We start from the raw sequence: 18826 nt of genomic DNA on the forward strand, positions 1-18826 counted from the left end.
ACTGACTGTATCAGTAAGTGGGAAAAGTTAAAATAGATGTTGTGACCTGTGGAGAAGTGGGATGAGAATAAAGAGTGCCCTCCTCTGCCCTTAGTTGTCACAGCATTTGTGATCTGGCTCAGTAGCTTAATTGGTTCGAGTGTTTGTCTAATAATCAGAAAATCTTGGATTCATATCCTTGCTTCAAAAGTTTAGCTGTCAATCGTTTACATATGTTTTCTTGTGAACTTTAACTTTTCTTATGAATTTTATTCACAAAAGAAAACAGCTCAGTGGTTGCCTTTGTGAAGGATGTGAGTTTGAAATGGCTGTTCCTGCTCGTACAGATGTTCAGTGCTAATATTTCAACGGCAACTCAATCCGCTACAATTTCTTTGAGAGCAATGTGTTTGCAGTTGCATTTAACCTGGAAAACAGCTCAACATTAATCTCACTGAAGGAAAGTGTGACCGTGTTGTATGTTTCAGAGTGTTTGTGTCGTTTTGTGTCTCTTTTAACCAAGACTATAACACGACGCAAAGGGGTGGGTTGATCCGAGGTTCAGAATATATTATCATTCAGGAGCAAGAAAAATCAAAAGGAACAAAATAAGAAAACCCAGTCTCCAGATTTGAGAATCTGTAGATCCACTTTGGGAAAGTGAATCAGAGCAGAATGAAGGGTGAACTGTCCGACTGCCCAGAAGAGATGAAGACACAGCTCAGTCAGCACGTTCCCCTGGTTTATGATGCTGGAACATTCCTCACACTGAAATTATTCAATCAATATTCATCTCCCAAGTCGGTCTGAGGCTGTGCCTCTCTGATCACGTGGAGTTAAAGCAATTCTTCCAGTCAGTTAGTTCAGCTGTCATTTCATGAGAAATTAGAAGTTATCATGACTTCGTCAGTGACCTCATGGTTCAGGTGTCTGAGTGATGTTAATCATGATGTGATGAATTGATTGTATGTTCCAGTCTTTCAGTGGTGGGTTTTCACACTGAGTTGAAACGTGTTGGACATGGTCTGGAAATGTTTCACACCGCTCCATTCCCAACAGGCCATCACCTGATGTGATGGAAATTCCATTTACTTACAGAAGCTACATTTCCATCATTGCACATCTGGCTGCACAGTCAGGATCTGAGCTGAAGGTGACCGTCCTGCCCAAATTTCCATAGAGGCAAAAAAGACATGTGATGGGTTACTGGCACAAAGCTGGGTGATGAGGTGTTTGAGAGGTTAAGATGATGGATTATTAATTCCTTCTGTTTTACATGTATGAGTTTGAATCCCATCTGCATCAACAGTTTATAAAATGTTCAATCCATTGTTTCTTCGTAATTCACCAGCTTTTGCAGAAAGTAGGACTTAAGCTGTTGCAGTACCTGTTAGAAAGATAGTCGAAGTTATTCTGAAGCCATCTTCCAATGTCATCTACATGGAAGCGGGATTTTAAAGGATAAGATGTAGTTTTTAAAAGTCACTTCAATCTTACTCGAGTCTTCACAAAGAAGCCAGGTAAATCTTTGATGAAAACTCATATACATTTAGAGATCTTTTAAAAGCACTTCAATCTTGTTAATAAAAAGTCAGATATAAATTTAAGAACTCTGATAAGGCTATGCTAAAAAGTTACAAACAACTAAGAAACAAAATACAACATTTAAAATGTCTGAACTCCCTCTGAAAGTTGACCCCTGCTGCTGCCGGTGTCTTCCTGGAACAGTGGAGCTGTTGTGTCAACAGAAAAGTCCTTCCCGAGCAGCCCTGAGCCAGTTGGCACCGGCTCCAATCCAACCAAGGTAAAAATCAGGGTACATTGTGGGCAATGAGCCCAAATTGCTGAACTACAGGTCCCTGTCACTTTAAAGAGTGGGCTGGTGCGATTATGATCAGAGGCTCCTTCTGAGCACATTTCGCACCACCACAACTTCCAGATGCTGGTGTTAGTGTGTGCATGCACCAGCAGTTGCAGTGCTGTTCAGACCCTCAATAGCAGTGAAAGTCTCAGTGTTCGCCTCCAATGGGGCTGTAAAATCCAGGCCAATATCTCACAGCCCTGTTAGATTTGCTCTGCCTCTGTACAAAATCAAACTCCACACAGTGTCTTTCTCTCACTCCTGTTTCCAGCCCTGATGGTGCAGAAATCCCCTCTCAAAGGTACACAATCCAGTTGATTTCTGATCAAATATCTCCTTCCTCATTCAATAGAGGAAACAGAGACATGAACAGGAGTCAGGTGCAAGAAGGTTTCACCAACAGAGCAAAGAAAGGCACCAACAAATGTCACACCTACGTTCCAAATCATTTCACAGGAATATTCTTTCACTTGTTTTGTAAGATGACTGCAATAAATCTGAAAATGAGCACCATGAGGTTTGTGTTCACTCGTCACTTGTTCTCCTGTGTTTGTCTGTCAGGTTTGTAATTCAATTTGTATTGGATATTGAAGAGAATCTCTTTTCAAGATGATTGCACATTGTATTGTGTTTAAAGCAACCAACTTGTAAAATGGCAGATAATGAATGTTTCAATACCTGTGTGACCAGATTCTTCCAATGCTTTTCAACAGCTAGATTGATGATGCTTGTAATCTGTATCCTGTGGCGAATGGGAGAGGAGAATAAAAACATGGTGCATGAACAGGACAGACTGTGTAAAATGGTAGCACAGAAATACTGCCACCTCATTGAAAGTTAATGAGATTTATTCGAAGTCAGACACCTGTCCACAATGAACAAGTGAATACATTAATTGTCCACTTTCAATCTAAATGGGACTGAGGTTCCAACAGAGAAGTTTTCTGGAAAATGCCTGCTGCAGTTTTAAAATTGATGAACTGGAACATCTTATACTAACTTTCAAATAACTGTAGTGATTGTTTAGTTCTCATAGTGGAGAGAAGGAGTTGTTTATAAATAGAAGCAGAAAGACACATTTGTGGATTGGTGAATGAGCTTTATCTTTCTGAAATGTATTTGTCCATTGGTTGCAGGTCACTGGAAATTCTTTCTAACATTTCAATTGTAGCAGCAGCAATTAGCAGCAAAATGTCTGATTAATCAGAGTAGTGGGTCTGGGAAACACTTAAACAGCCGAGACCCTGTAAAACAGAACTCCAAGTAATAGTTTAAATAAGGCACTGAACTGACAGAGCGGTAAAGGCCTGCTCAGGTCAGGAAAAAAAAACCCGACACGAACCTGACAGAACCACATTGGACCCGAGCCCGACCCGGCCCGAGTATCTCCATTTATTCCCATGCCCAAACTAACCCGAGCCTTACCCGACCACCGGAATGTTCACTTTACCGACCTCCCGATTCCGAATCTACAGGAAGCTGCAGCATGAGCGCAATGACATCATAGAGATGCTCACTTGCTCACTGAGCAGACTCAGAGTTTCCCTCCTTGACGTCCCAGACTCCCAGCTGAGGTTGGCTTTTCAACTTTTGACACTTATTAAACTCAACTTCCCAGCAGAGCAAAATTTAATACTTACTGTGAGTGTCACACCAGGACCGAGCCTAACCTGGACCCAGCCTGACCTGAACCTGAAAGCCCGGAAGAGCGACCCGACACGACCCGAACCCGACACAGGTCGTCGGGTCCCGTCGGGTTCAGGTCGGGTAGCAGGCCTTTCCAGAGCGGAGGTCAGATGAGGATTGAATTAATTTCAATCACTGAATCTAAACAAGAAGTAAATCTGTCAGGAATGGAAGAATTTCTTTACCTGTGAGCTTGTGGCGCAACGGTAGCGCGTCTGACTCCAGATCAGAAGATTGTGTGTTCAAATCACATCAGGCTCAGTTATGTTTTACAGCATCTCAAGTTCCTGGATTTTATCTCAGAAGAAAGTTCGTTCTATTGGAATGTTCAGTGAATGTTTGAATTTCAAGATCAACTTTAATAGATTAAAGTCCTGATTTCTGGTTCCGTTCCATTTCCATGCTCAGTTCTTATTTCACACTGTTTTATATCAGAACAATGTTTCAGGGATGTGATGTGTCCATTGTTTGTGCAATCGCTCTGTCACCCAGCGTGAGAAATAAAACACAAACCGCCCAGCGTGCGGCTCAAACCCATACCTGGCACTGTCTATAGGCCGCTTAGTTCAGTTGGTTAGGACGCAGTGTTGATAACAACAAGGCTGTGGATTTGATCCCCATGTGCGCTGTCACATGGTCAGTCATTAATCTGACACATTTTTGTAACACTTAAAATCCAACTTTTAGATGCAAACAAGTTTACACAAAATGTCAGAGGAAACTTATTTTGAATAACATCCATTGTATCTTTGTCACTGGTCTGGAATAACACAGAATTCTTTCCAATTATCTTCCATTTGCTGATAAACGTTGATCTCGTGGCCTGTTCTCGTTAATGGTCACGAGCAGCAAAAACAGACAGAGTGAGTCTGACCCCCCAGAGATGTGGAAAAGGCTTCAGTTTGGGACAAATGCAGCAAATCAAATGTTCACCCTGCCCCGAGAGAGTCAAAAACTGGGGAAAAGGACACAAGGAGATAGAGAATAAGCTAAAGCAGACAATGTAAATATCTCCCATCCTTGATATCTCTCTATTCCAATCCAACCTTCAGAGTTGGGTAAATAATTTCAGTGTAAATTGTGCACTTCGAGAGTCAAAACTAAATGGCGATGCAGAATAAAGGAGAACTGCCAAAACCCCAGATTGAACCAGGGACTTTCAGTCGAACACTCTCCCAACTGAGCTATTTCAGTCACACAGACTTGGGATGATAAGTGGCAAGTAACATTCGCACCACACAAGTGCCAGGCAATGACCATCTCCAACAAGAGAGAATCTAACCATCTCCCCTTGACATTCAATAACATTACAATCACTGAATCCCCCACTATCAACATCATGGGGGTTACAATGGGAAGCCATACAAATAACGTGACTAGAAGAGCAGGTCAGAGGCTTGGAATCCTGAGGTGAGTAATTACAGTGCAGCTGTTGGCTCCACCCCAGGGGCTGAATTTGTTCTGTAAACTATGAAGCAGCTTCTCTCAAATCCCAGGTTTATGATTAAATCCTCTTACAAAAGCCCCAAAGTGTGATATATTCCTCTCACTCATCCATGACTCCTGACTCCCCAAAGGCTGTCCACCATCTGCAATTCACAAGTCAAGAGTGTGATGGAATACTCTCCACTTGCCTGGATGGGTGCAATTCCAACTCAAGAATCTCAACATGATCCAGGACAAAGCAGCCCGCATGATTGGCACCCCATCTACAAACATTCACTCCCTCCACCATCGACGCACAGTGGCAGTAGTGTGTACCGTCTCCAAGATGCACTGCAGCAATGCACCAAGACTCCTTCGACAGCACCTTCCAAACCAGCGACCTTTACCACCTGGAAGGGCAAAGGCAGAAAATGCAGGGGATACCACCACCTTCATGTACCCCTCCAAGCCACACATCATCCTGACTTGGAACTATATCGCCGTTCCTTCACTGTCGCTGGGTCAAAATCCTGGAACTCCCTTCCTCACAGCACTGTGGGTGTACCTACCCCACATGGACCGCAGTGGTTCAAGAAGGCAGCTCACCACCATCTTTTCAAGGGCAATTAAGAATGGGCGGTCAATGCTGGCCTAGCCAGCAACGCCCACATCGCATGAATGAATGAATAAAAAAGTGAAGTATCCCTTGTGTCATTGTTTTGGTAGAAAATATAACCCTGGTGGAATTGCCCCTCCCAATCACACCTCACTTCACAGAACAAAGAAAATGGAGAAAATTTATGGCACAGACTGAGACCATTTAGCAATCGTGTCTGTGCCAGCTGAAAAAGAGTGATCCAGCCCAATCCCACTTTCCAGGTCTTTGGAATGGGATCCGAACAGATCACAGAGCTCACATTATGTGAATGTTCTGTTGAAGTATTGGTGAGCTGATATACCAGGGGAGATTCACACTGTTAGACACGGTGTGAAATACATTCAAGTATTTATAAAACATTACAACATGTGAGTAATATTCCCCATTGCTTTCTCAGCACTGATGGATTGTGAAGTGGGAGACAGCCAGAAGTCCCATTGGTCCACACTGACCCTGAGCTGAGAATGAAATGAGGCAAAGTTCAGACTTCAGCAGCGAGATGCTGCAGAGAGGTAAGAGTCCTGAATCAAGGAGAGACTTTCTCATCCTGCTGTTGAATCTCATTTCAAACACTCCTTGAACTCTCTGCCGAGGAATTCAGAGATGGAGAATGCCTGTAAAATCAGCCGACAAAGGAAATAAAAGACACCCACCGTGGGGCTCAAACCCAAAAACCTGAGATTCAGAGATTCATGCTTTCATTGGCTGAGCTCACCATGCCTGAGACAGTGTCCCTGTCCTGTCTGTTATTGGACAGTGCAGCTGTTGGCTCCATCCCAGGGGCTGAATTTTTTCTGTAAACCATGAACCAGCTTCCTCTCAAATCCCAGGTTTATCAATAAATCCTCTTACAAAAGCCCCAAAGTGTGATATATTCCTCTCACTCAACCAGAATAAAAGTTACATCTTTTGCTCTTTTTACCTTCCAAACATTAACTTCTATTTTGCTCAGCATTTATTTCTCTCTCCTTTTTATGTTGTGCATTTCCTAATAAACATTTCATTTCAATTATTTATGAGGGATGAAATGAACAGAAGAGATGTTCTGCAATGGTACCAGGGGTGTGGGACAGAGTGAGTGGTTCGGATCTGGAATACACTGCCTGAGAGTGCTGGAGGCAGATTCAATCGTGGCTTTCAAAAGGGAATTGGATAAACACCTGAATAGAGAACATTTGCAGGGTTACAATGAAAGGGCAGGGGAGTGGAATTAGCTGATTTGCTCTTGCAAAGAGCTGTCATGGACATGATGGACTGAATGGTCTCCTTCTGTACTGTAACCATTTGATTCCTTGATTCTAACTCTGTCAAAGTTGTTCTGAACTTGCTCTGCTCCAAGGAGAACATCCCCAGCTTTTCCAGTCTCTGCACATAACTGAGGTTATGAGGAACCATGGGGAACCCACTGTAAACCTTCCTCCAGACAGAAATACAACTGTTCACCACCATACTGTGACCCAGCTGTTCACATGATTTGGATGTGGGGACCAAATGTAGTATTTCCAAGTTTGCAGATGACACAAAACTAGGTGGGAATGTGTGTTGTGAGGAAGATGCAAAGCGGCTTCAAGGGGATTTGGACAGACTTAGTGAGTGGACAAGAAAGTGGCACATGGAATATAATGTGAAAAGATGTGAGGTTGTCCACTTTGGTCGGAGAAACAGATGTGCAGATTATTTCTTAAATGGTAAGAGATTAGAAAGTGTAGATGGACAAAGGGGCCTGGGTGTCCTTGTCAGTAAGTGACTGAAAGCTAACATGCAGGTGCAGCAAACAATTAGGAAGGCGAATGACATGTTAGACTCTATCGCAAGAGGATTTGAGTACAGGAGTAGTGAAGTCTTGCTTCAATTGTATATAACCTTGGTTGGACTGCACTTTGGAATACTGTGTGCAGTTTTGGTCCCCTTACCTTAGGAAGAATATCATTGCCATCGAGGGAGTACAACGAAGGTTCACCAGACTTGTTCCCGGGGTGGCGGGACTGTCCTATGAAGAGATTTTGGGGAAACTGGGCCTGTATTCTCTAGAGTTTCGAAGAATGAGAGGTGATCTCATTGAAACTGACCATGTATTTAAAGGGATAGACAGGGTAGATGAAGCTATTTCCTCCGGTTGAGGAATCTAGAACCAGGGGACACAATTTCAACATAAGGGGAAAGTCACTTAGGACAAAGATGAGGAGAAATTTCTTTTCTCAGAGGGTTGTGAATCTTTGGAATTCTCTACCCCAGAGGGCTGTGGAAGCTCAGTCATTGAGTATGTTTAAAGCAGAGATTGACAGATTTCTAAATACAAATGACATCGGGGATATGGAGATAGTGTGGGAAAAAGGCATTGAAGTGGACGATCAGTCATCATCATATTCAATGGCGGGGTCGGCTCAATGGGCTGAATGGCCTACTCCTGCTCCGATGTTCCTATCAGTCTGTAAACTTCATATCCATGCTGTCATTGTCCCTTTTATTCCATGGGCTTCAGTTTTACTGGCAGTCCAGTATGTGACATCATCAAGAAGGTTTTCAATAAGTTAAATAAGGAGAAATTGTTTCCAGTGGCAAAAGGGTCAGTAACCAGAGGATGTATTTATCAGGTGATTGAGAAAAGAACCAGAGGCGAAATGAGGAATGATTTTTTTATACGGTGATGTGTTGTGATCTGGAATGCACTGTCTGATCAGGACTTGAAAGCAGATTCAGTAGTAACTTTGAAAAGCAATAGGGATAAATACTGGAAGGAAAATGGACAGATTACAGGAAAAAGCTGAGCATCAGAACTAATTGGATAGCACAACCAAAGAGACAGCATTGACACAATGGACCAAATGGTCTCCTTCTTTGGGTATCATTCTATGGTTTTATGAACATAATGTTGATACAATTCGCTGAGTTGGAAGGGAAGTGAAACCAGATTCCGGGTATTCTAAACACCAGACCCAAACCAACTGAACAAGCCTGTTGTTTAATCTCTGTTTTTCACACCAGCTTCTCCTCGCTCTTTCTGTGTTTCCAGCCTGGTCTGTTCCTCTGCCCTTCATTCCTGACACTCTATTGAGAATGGCCAACTCACTGCACCTCTCACACACACCGTCACTCCACCCCTTCACCCACTTCCAAACCTCTCTGTTCAACAGTACCTCACATCTGCTCCTCTGCTCCATTAATATAACAGGAAAACATTTTCAAACAGACATTTCTAGACAGTGAACGTTCCAGTAAGACAAGGTAAAGATCAGATTCATTCAGTTTAAACACAGAGAGAGCAGCTCTCCCTGTTCAGTCTAAGGAGCAGATGTAGTTTCACTCCCATTAGTCTTGGAGACATGGGCCAGAATTTTAAGGGACCGTTGGAGACGGGAATGGAGGCTGGGGAGGGGGAGGGGGGTGTATAAGATAGGGATGGAAGACGTCGGTCCGGATTTTTCTGTCGGCGGCTGACATGGAGGGCAGACTTCGCACATCCACACGGCAAGAAGGCATTTAAAGTATTTATGAGTCCAATTGTCAGCAATTTTATTCACTGGGTTCAATTGAAATAATAGTGCACGGGAACCACGGGGCTTCAGAGCCTCGCCTGGTTAAAGGAGGTGACTGGGAGGTGGGAGCTGAGTGTTGGCTTCACTGGGAAGCTATCGGGTGAGGCAGCGTAACTTGGCAGCAAGGGTGGAGGGGGAAAGGGCATCGGGAAACACTGTCAGGAGTGGGGGCCAATGTGCCAGCTCTGCAGAGGGAACAACACCAGGGTGCCATTGGGGCAGTGCCACTTCATTGAGGGTGACAAGTGAGGTAAATGTGGCTGGGTGTTGTTTACTGTAAAGGCCTTGCACTCAGGGAGGGGCAACCTGTCATGGCCCTCATTCACCCTGGATTCGAGGCTCCCATTGAAGAGGAGGAGGAGTAGAGAGGGAGGGAGGGAGGTGCAGGCACCAGCAGGGACACCACAGCAGCTTGGGGGCCCACAGGAGGGCCAGCCTCGAACAGGAGGCTGGAGAAGGAGGCAGAGGAACACGTCAGCCGAGGTTCAACTACCTGCAGATGTCCGAGTGACAGTGTTTCCACAGACAGCGCCTCTCCACGGAGGTTGTCATTGATCTCTCTGCCATGATGGGACTTGGTGGGCACCTGATGCCAGTGTCACTGAAGGTCACCGTGCCACTGAAAGTCTACACCAGCATATCATTGCGTGGATCCACTGGAGATATGTGTGGAATCTCACAGTCTGTGGTGAATCAGTGCATCAAGGAGGTCACCAATCTCCTGTTCAGGAGGGCCGGTGACGATGTGCACATTGATCCAAACAGTCAAGCTGAAAGGGCTATAGGATTCGTGGCCATCGCTGGATTCCCCCAGGTGTAGGATGCCATTGACTGCACCCATGTGACCATCAAGGCTCCCGCAGACCAGCCAGCAGCCTTCAACAGGAAGGGCTTCCACTTGCTCAGTGTGTAACTGGTCTGTGACCATCACAAATGCATCCTACAGGTGTGTGCACAAATCCCGGGAAGCAGTCACAACGCCTGCATACCAAGGCAGTCGCAGGTACCAGAACTTTTCCGTGGCCCCATGCGCTTTCTGAGATGGATCCTTGGAGACAAGGGCAACCCAGTGAGAACATGAGTACTGACGCCTGTGAGGAACCCACACAAGAATGCAGAGGAGAGGTACAACACCTGCCACGGGTCAACCCGAGCGACCAACAAAGAGGCCATTGGTCTCCTGAAGATGAGATTCAGGCACTTAGATTGTTCCTGTGGAGCCCTTCAGTATGTCCCGGCGAGGGTCTCGCATATCGTGGTGTTTTGCTGTGCACTGCAAAATCTGGCATGACAGAGGGGTGAGGTGTTGACTCGTGAGGATATCATGGAGCGTGATGGCTCCTCTGATGATGAGGATGTGGAGGAGGATGCTGCTCAGGCAGTGCCAGATGAAGGACCTCAGGCACAGCAGGAAAGCCACCATGAGATACACACAAGGGAGACACGAGACACCCTTATACATTCACGTTTCCTTTGAGCCTTACCACCTTCTGGAACCAAGGCAATAAAGCCTGAGCTTTAAGCAGCCCTGTTGTCACCTCTTTCCTTCCACACTACAGTGCCCAGGTACACATCGCACACTGGCAAAGCTGAAGCTTTGTGAACTCAGGGCTTGGTCCCTCACTTACAGCCCCTTGGGAGGAAGGGTTTAAATGAAGTCCCAAAGGGCATCAACAATAGGAAGGAGACATAGTGAGAGAACATCATTTCTTTATTCTGTGTGACACCAAACACAACCCTATCCATCTGGAATGTACATTCACCCGTGAACCCCTCAGTGAATCTAGGTGCTCTTCTTAAATCTTTTCCGGGTGCTCCTACGTGGTGCTCCCCCTGCTCTGTCAGCTGAGGTGGAGACAGGCTGCTGACCTTGCTGCTCCATGGCTTGGGATGACATTGGCGACCGTCCTCTGGCTGCCTGAGGCCTGGAGGGCCCTGGCACACTGAGCGCCTCCTGCACAGGTGCAGGGACCCCCTCTGTCATCAAGGATGATGGAGGTGCTGGCATCACTGGTGTCACTGGCAGAGGGAATTTTGGAATTACTGTCCACACGAGGAGCACCCTGAGAGGAGACCCCAGATGTAGCAGCCAACTGCTCATCCCCCTTATAAGACACACTTGTACCTCCCTGCTGACCTGAGAGGGATGTGGACCTGGTGAAGAGTTCAGGTGCCTCGTCCCCCCTCTCACCTTGTCACCGCTGGATGGAGCTCATGGACAAAGTGATGGAGTGCAGGTCTGCGCACATCTCCGGCAGCCACTGATTGGTCGGCTGGATCTGGCTCTCCATCAGAGTCACCAATCTCTCAAGGAAGGAAGCCAGACACACCCCCATCAGAGACAGTACAGCATGCAAGGCCTGGATGGACTCCTCCATCATCCGAACTTGGGTACACATAACCTCCGGCAACTCTGCCAGATGTTGCGTGACCTCTCACTGCAGCTGCAGCATTTCCCGTGTTGCTGGTGACACCACAGGCACGTCATCAGCCTGGGGCACAGCATGGGCCTGGCCTCCCACAGACCACCAACTCCCAGTGGCCTCGGCTGTCACAGCCTCCGCCAGCTGCCCGGGCCTGTCTGTGATGTGCTCATCAGTTTGTATGCCAGAATCTAACCGCGAACGGATACCCACCAACATGAGGGTTTCTGTGCTGGTGGAGGGTGCAGGGGAATGAGGTGATGGTGCACCCTCTGAGGCTCCCTCCTCCTCCTCAGACGTGTCCGGCTGTCCCCCAGTCTCTCCAGCTCTTTGCTTTTGTCGTTCATCCGGGCCTGCATGTGAAAACAGGGACATTGAAATGTTAGGGTCTGCCCATCACGACATTCCAACCACCCCTACTGTGCAGCTCCATTGATGCAGTGGTGAACAGATGAGCAGTGTGGCTCCTTTGCAGCGGATGCTCCCTTGTGCCCCAGGAGATGTTCACTCACTCTCTTGGGTAGGTGACCCTGTCTCTCCATCAGCTGTGGAGCAGCTGCTTTGCTGCCCAGCCAGTTCTATGGCCTCCTCCTCCATCGGGATGAGGACATGGAGATAAGGCACTCCACCGCCAGTCTTGACACGCTCTTTCCAATTGTAGGATGTCTTCTCCTGCAGCCACAATGATGAACAAAGTTAGTCTCCCAGCGGGGACAAGCACAACATCTCTGATGGTGATAGTCCAGCAGTCCATGATGGGGACACACGTATTCCTCCTGCATGTGGCCCCTCTCAAGGGACTGTGTGAGGTTATACAATGACTGACGTGCACCTCTCACCGAAATGCAGCCAAGCCTCAGGCAGCATGTCCTGCTGCCCTTCCCCAATACACATGACTGGGTGGTCACTCCCTTTCCACCAAACACTCCCTCTCACTCTGCCACATGCAATGTCCAAAGGGTCCAAAGTGTTTTGAGTTGTCGCCTGAGCAACCCGGATCTGGTCATTGACCCACTTCCTGTCCTGGATCCATGTTCTGGGGGTGACCCCACGTCTGCTGACCTCACCGACTATCTCCAGCTAGCTTTGCTTGGTCTGGTGGACAGGTCTCCACCTCCCATCCCTGGGGAAGAGGATCTTCCACCTTTCTCTTGCCACCTGGAGGCGAACCTGCAGGGAAGCATCGCTAAACCGTGGGACCATGGTCACTGCAGGCTCGCATTCAGCTCCTTACTCAACAGGCAGCAGAGGCAGCAGAAAGGGTCCTGGGACAGCAGAGGCAGCAGAACGGATCCTGGGGCAGCAGAGGCAGCAGAATGGGTCCTGGGACAGCAGAGGCAGCAGAACGGGTTCTGGGACAGCAGAGGGCTCTCAGGAAGACACTCCTTTAAACCAGGCAGCAGTGAATGCAGGTCTGGCAGCCCTTTAAATATGGTGCCAGCACCTGCCGTTGTGTCAGATGTCGGTGCCATCGGCACCTCGTTCCCTACCTCTGGTCCTTGTTTACATGGGCCCCACGCCTCCCCTTCATTAATTGGTCGGCTGCTCCATGATCGGGGTCGGTCGGCCACATTTCACTTGTGTGGTGACGACACCCACTCACGGTGTCTCTGCCGAGAGCCGCACCGTTAGTTTAAAATTCAGCCCATGGGGACAAGAGTGGAAAATCTCCCCTCTGATTCTCTCTACTTAAATTGATGGGGACACCAAATTAAAACTGATGAAACCAGGGATTGTATCCTGGTTCTTCAATCTAGTGTTCTCCCAACTGAGCTATTCCATCCTCACTGTGAACTCATCTTCATTGGAGACAAATCTAACTCCAGGCGGAATTTCCTCACGCGTTCATTCCTCACTTCAGGGGAATGGGACCCGACCAGATCGCGGAACTCAGATTATGTTAATGTTCTGCTCTTGATATCTTGTGTTTGAGACACTTTTATTCAGGTTCATGGAAAAATTCTTCCATCATCCCTTCTCCCACATTCTCTCTCTCTCATTCATTCTTCATTCCTCACAATCCAGAAAGGGTGAGGAATCAGAGCTCACCTCCAAACCCTCTGCACACAGACCTCTGTCTGTTACCCTGTTTGATCCAAGATCCAAGAGACCAGTCAATAAATTACACTCTTTATAAACACAGAAAACTGCCTCACAGTGTTGGACACAGAGTTAAATACACTGAAGTCTTTTGAAAAAAGTTCATCTTATGGGTTGTGTAATGATGGAAATATACCTTCTGTAAGTAAATGAAACAGGGAATGGAGCGGTGTGAAACATTTCCAGACCATGTCCAACACGTTTCCACTCAGTGTGAAAACCCACCACGGAAAGAGTGGAACATGCAATCATTTGATCACATTATGATTAACATCACTCAGATGCCTGAATCATTAGGTCACTGCAGCTGGCTGCACAGCCAGGAGTTGCACTGAAGGTGACAGCCATGCTTGTGCAACTGTTAAGGTGGCTGCAAGGTTAAGGCAATGGATGGCTAATCCATTGTGTTCTGCACGCATGGGTTTGAATCGCATCCTTGTTGTTAGTTTGTGAGCTGTTTAGTGCATTGTTTCCAATGGGGGACTTTTTGCATAAAGTCAGCCTGGAAACCTGTTCTTGTCAATTTCCAGATGGTGATTCCAGAATTGTTTATACTTTATTAAAATTGAGACAGACAATTGGGATTCTTCACCCAAATTGGACTGGAATGAAGATCAAATTGGGATCACGAAACGGAGCAAGATTTTCCCACCCTCCCATCCTTCCATCTTTACTTTCTGTGGATTTACACCAAGTGAAAGACTAACGGGAAAAGCAAACGGCGAGGGAGCAGAAGCAGAACATTATCCTTTGGCAAGAAATTTATTTTCAAATCTTCTTGATAGATTAAGTGAATGAGCAATGCTTTGACAGATGAAGTTTAAAATGTGGGGTCATGTAGTACCGACGAAAGATAGATCAGAGTGTTTTTTTGTAAGAGGTGAGATGTTAGAAACTGTGGAGGAGCCGAGACCCGAATACAGAATTACTAAAAGCTAGTGGACTGGTAGAAAAATAATGTGAAAAGCGAACGGAATATGAAGTTTGGAACTCATGTTGCAGTTATACAAAGTTCTGTGCTCCTGAAGCGAATGTCCAAGCCCAGATTGTGGGGAATCTGTGGAGAGTGATTTGTTTTTTATTCATTCTTGGATGTGAGTATCGCTGATAAGGCTAGCCATCCCTAATTGCCCTTGAGAATGTAGTGGTGAGCTGCCGTCTTGAACTGCTGCAGTCCATGTGGTGCAGGAACACCCACACTGCCGTTGGGGAGGCAGTTCCAGGATTGTTACCCAACAACAGTGAAGAAATGGCGATATAGTTCCAAGTCAGGATGGTGAGTGACTTGGAGGGGAACCTGCAGATGGCGAGTTCCCATGCATCTGCTGCCCTTGTCCTTCGAGGTGGTAGAGTTTAAGGATTTGAAAGGTGCTGTTGAAGGATACTTGACGAGTTACTGCAGTGCATATCGAGATGGTACATACTGCAGCCACTGTGTACTGGTGGTGGAGAGAGTGAATGTTTAAGGTGGTGGGTTAGGTGGCGATCAAGTGGGCTGCTTTGTCCTGGATGGAATTGAGCTGCTTGAGTGTTGTTGAGTGGGATGTATTCCATCCCACTCCTGACTTGTGCCTTGTAGATGGTGGACAGGTTTCGATGTATCAGGAGGTGAGATACTTGCTGCAGAATTCCTAATCTCTGACCTGCACTTATAGCCGCAGCATAGATGTGACTGGTCCCGTTTAGTTTCTGGTCAATGGTAACCCCCAACATATTGATGGTGGGGGATTCAATGATGATAATGCTTCTGAATATCAAAAGGTAGATTTTTTTCTCTCTCTCATTGGAGATGTTCACTGCTTGGCACTTGTGTGTCCAGAAGGTTGCTTGTCGCTTATCAGCTCAAGCCTGAATATTGTTCAGGTCTTGCTGCTTGTAGGCACAGACTGCTTCAACTGAGGAGTTGTGAATCATCACCTAACATTCCCACTTCTGACTTATTTTGAAGAGAAAGTCGTCAATGAAACAGCTGAGTTTGTTTGGGTCTACGACACTACCCTGAGAAACTACTGAAGCAATGTCCTGGGATGAGATGATTGGACTCCACTAACCACAACCATCTTGTTTTGTCCGAAGTACGACTCCAGCAAGTGGAGAGTTTTCCCCCTGATTCCCATTGACTTCAATTTTGCTAGGGATCCTTGATGCCACACTCACTCAAGGGCAATCACTCTCACCTCTCCTCTGGAATTCCACTCTTTCGTCTCTGTTTGGACCAAGCTGCAATGAGATCATATGAACAGAAGATCAGAAGAACTAGTCGCAGGAGTAGGCCATTTGGCCCCTCGAGCTTGCTCCGCCATTCAATAGGATCATGGCTGACCTGATCATGACCTCAACTCCACTTTCCTGCCTGCCCACATAACCCTTGGCTCTCTTGTAGATACAAATCTTGAAGACATTCAATGACCCAGCCTCCACTGCTCTCTGCGGTAGAGAATTCCAAAGACTAATGACCCTCTGTGAGAAGAAATTCCTTCTTAAATGAAAAACCCTAAATCTGGAACTGTGTCCCCTAGTTCTAGATTCCACCACGAGAGGAAACATCCTCTCAGGATCTACCCTGTCAAGCCCCCTCAGAATCTTATATGTCTCAATACGTTCTCCTTTCATTTTTCTCAACTCCAATGAGTATCGGTCCTACCTGCTCAACTTTCCTCATACGACAACCCCTTCATCACTGGAATAAATCTAGCGAACCTTCTCTGAACTGCCTCCAATGCAAGTATATCCCTCCTTAAATAAGGAAACCAAAACTGTACCCAATACACTAGGTGTGGTTTCACCAGCACCATGTACATTTGTAGCAACACCTCTCTACTTTATTCTCCATCCCCTTTGCAATAAAGGGTAACATTCCATTTACCTTCCTAATTATTTTCTGTACCTGCATGGTAACTTTTTGTGATTCATGTACGAGGACACCCAGATCCTTCTGCACCGCAGCATTCTGTAATCTCTCACAATTTAAATAATATTTTCCTGTTCTATTCTTCCTACCAAAGTGGATAACCTCACATTTTCCCACATTATACTCTATCTGCCAAATTATTTCCTGGAGCTGAGAGACCCTGGCAGAATCTAAACTGAGCATCGATGAGCAGATTATTGTTAAGTGTGTGGTGCTTGATAGCACTGTTGGTGACATCTTCCATCACTTTGCTGATGATTAATAGTAGACTGATGGGGCGGCAATTGGTCAGATTGCATTTGTCCTGCTTTTTTACAGACAGGGCACACCTGGGCAATTTTCCACATTGTTGAGTAGACGCCTGTGTTGTAGCTCGACTGGAACAGCTTGGCTGAGAGCGCAGCTAGTTCTGGAGCACAAGTCTTCAGTACTAGAGCCGGGATGTTGTTAGGGCCCATAGTCTTTGCTGTATCGAGTGCCTTCAGCTGTTACTTGCTATCATGTGGAGTGAAGCGAATTGGCTGAAAACTGGAAGCTGTGATGCTGGGGACCTCAAGAGGCCGAGGTGAATCATCCACTGAGCAATTTCTGACTGAAGATGGTTTCAAATGCTTCAGCTTCATCTTTTGCAATGACATGCTCGGCTCCACCAACATTGAGGATAGGGATGTTTTTGGAGCCTCCTCATCTGGTTCGTTATCTAAGTGTCCTCCACCTTTCATGACTGGATACCTAGTTTCTCAGGGCAGTGCCCTAGGCCCAACCATCCTCAGCTGTTTCATTGATGGCTTTCTCTTCAACATAAGTCAGAAGTGGGAATGTTCGCTGATGATTCACAAGTCCTCAGATACTGAAGCAGTCTGTGCCTGCAAGCAGCAAGACCTGAACAACATTCAGGCTTGAGCTGATAAGTGACAAGCAACATTCTTTGATCTGATCCTGAGGGAGATATCAGTGCGTGGAGCGGTGGGATGCATGGAGAGTGATTCTGAAGAGGATGTCTGAGCCTGGAGGGCAGAATCTGTGGAGAGTGGTCCTCAAAGGATGTCTGTGCCTGGAGTGTTAGGATCTCCGAAGAGGGTCTCCGAGCCCATAGTGCTGGGATCTATGGAGAGTGATCCTGAAGTGGGTGTCCGAACCTGGAATGGCGGGATCTGTGGAGAGTGATCCTGAAGCGGGTATCCGAGCCTGGAATGGCGGGATCTGTGGAGAGTGATCCTGATGAGTGTGTGTAAACCTGGAATGGAAGCTTTCTGTGGAGGTACAGGAAGAGGCCATTCATTCCCAGCATTTTATAAAGGTTTAGCATAACTTATATGCTTTTACTCTCTGCCTCTAGTAATAAAGCCAAGTGTCCTGTTTGCTCTTAGTTACCTTTTCAATCCTTCTAACATTGGTGTACATTGTCTCTCTGCTCCTGCACCCACTTTAGAATTGTAATGTTTCATTTATATGGCCTCTCCTCATACTTCCTTCCAAATTGTACCACTTCACACTTCTCTGTGCAAAATTTCATCTGTTATGTGAAAGCCGATTTTACCAGTTTTTTTTAAGTTCCCCTGAAGTGTGTTACTATCACTGGCATAGGACAAAATTCCTGAGCATTCTTTGATGCTATCTCCATGGACAGAGCAATCTTATACGCGAGCTCAAATGTAGGATTTTGTGTGTTTAGTATCTTATTTCACCCACCAATAGAAGCACAAATATGTCACGTAAATCTTGTTCACTGCAGTCCCTGCTGCTGTTTGCTGCCTATATTTACAGACTTTTATCTCAACCTCGTCACCATGTTCTCTAATATATTCAGGGGGCATTAGCAGAGAAAATGTTCACCAAGCATGGCAAGTGCAAGGAAGTGCTAATTTACGCCATTATGTCATGAATATAATATACAAATACATTACATGTGTGAATCATCAAGATGTGTCTGAATAAATGGAACCCCGTTACAATAAACACTGTCACCTTTCAATGTTTAGCAGACAGGTTTGACGGCTTGATGTGTGTGATTCCCTCATTAATGTGTTTGCACAAAGTTCGGGGAAAGACGGAGATATGAATAATTTATAGGGAAATTTTTTAAGCAGATCTCCACATCTCTCATTCACAAAGATCTACAAACACATGGATTCCAAAAGAACCTGAGTACAAAATCACCTAAAATAAACACAGCCAGAGAGTCTTACAATAACCTGTAGCTCAGGGAAAGTACATGCTGTTATGGAAGTGATTCTGTTTCTTCTG

At 46.1% G+C, this 18826-nt stretch overlaps 1 non-coding gene across 1 annotated transcript; it reads left to right on the forward strand.

Moving 5' to 3' along the window:
* Window positions 1-3715: 3715 nt before the first annotated feature.
* On the forward strand, window positions 3716-3787 carry trnaw-cca (transfer RNA tryptophan (anticodon CCA)). The gene has a single exon. It is a non-coding gene; the product is annotated as a tRNA-Trp (tRNA).
* The last annotated feature ends 15039 nt before the right edge of the window (window positions 3788-18826 follow it).

Source organism: Heterodontus francisci, unplaced genomic scaffold, assembly GCF_036365525.1.
Source record: "Heterodontus francisci isolate sHetFra1 unplaced genomic scaffold, sHetFra1.hap1 HAP1_SCAFFOLD_43, whole genome shotgun sequence".
Classification (NCBI taxonomy): domain Eukaryota; kingdom Metazoa; phylum Chordata; class Chondrichthyes; order Heterodontiformes; family Heterodontidae; genus Heterodontus; species Heterodontus francisci.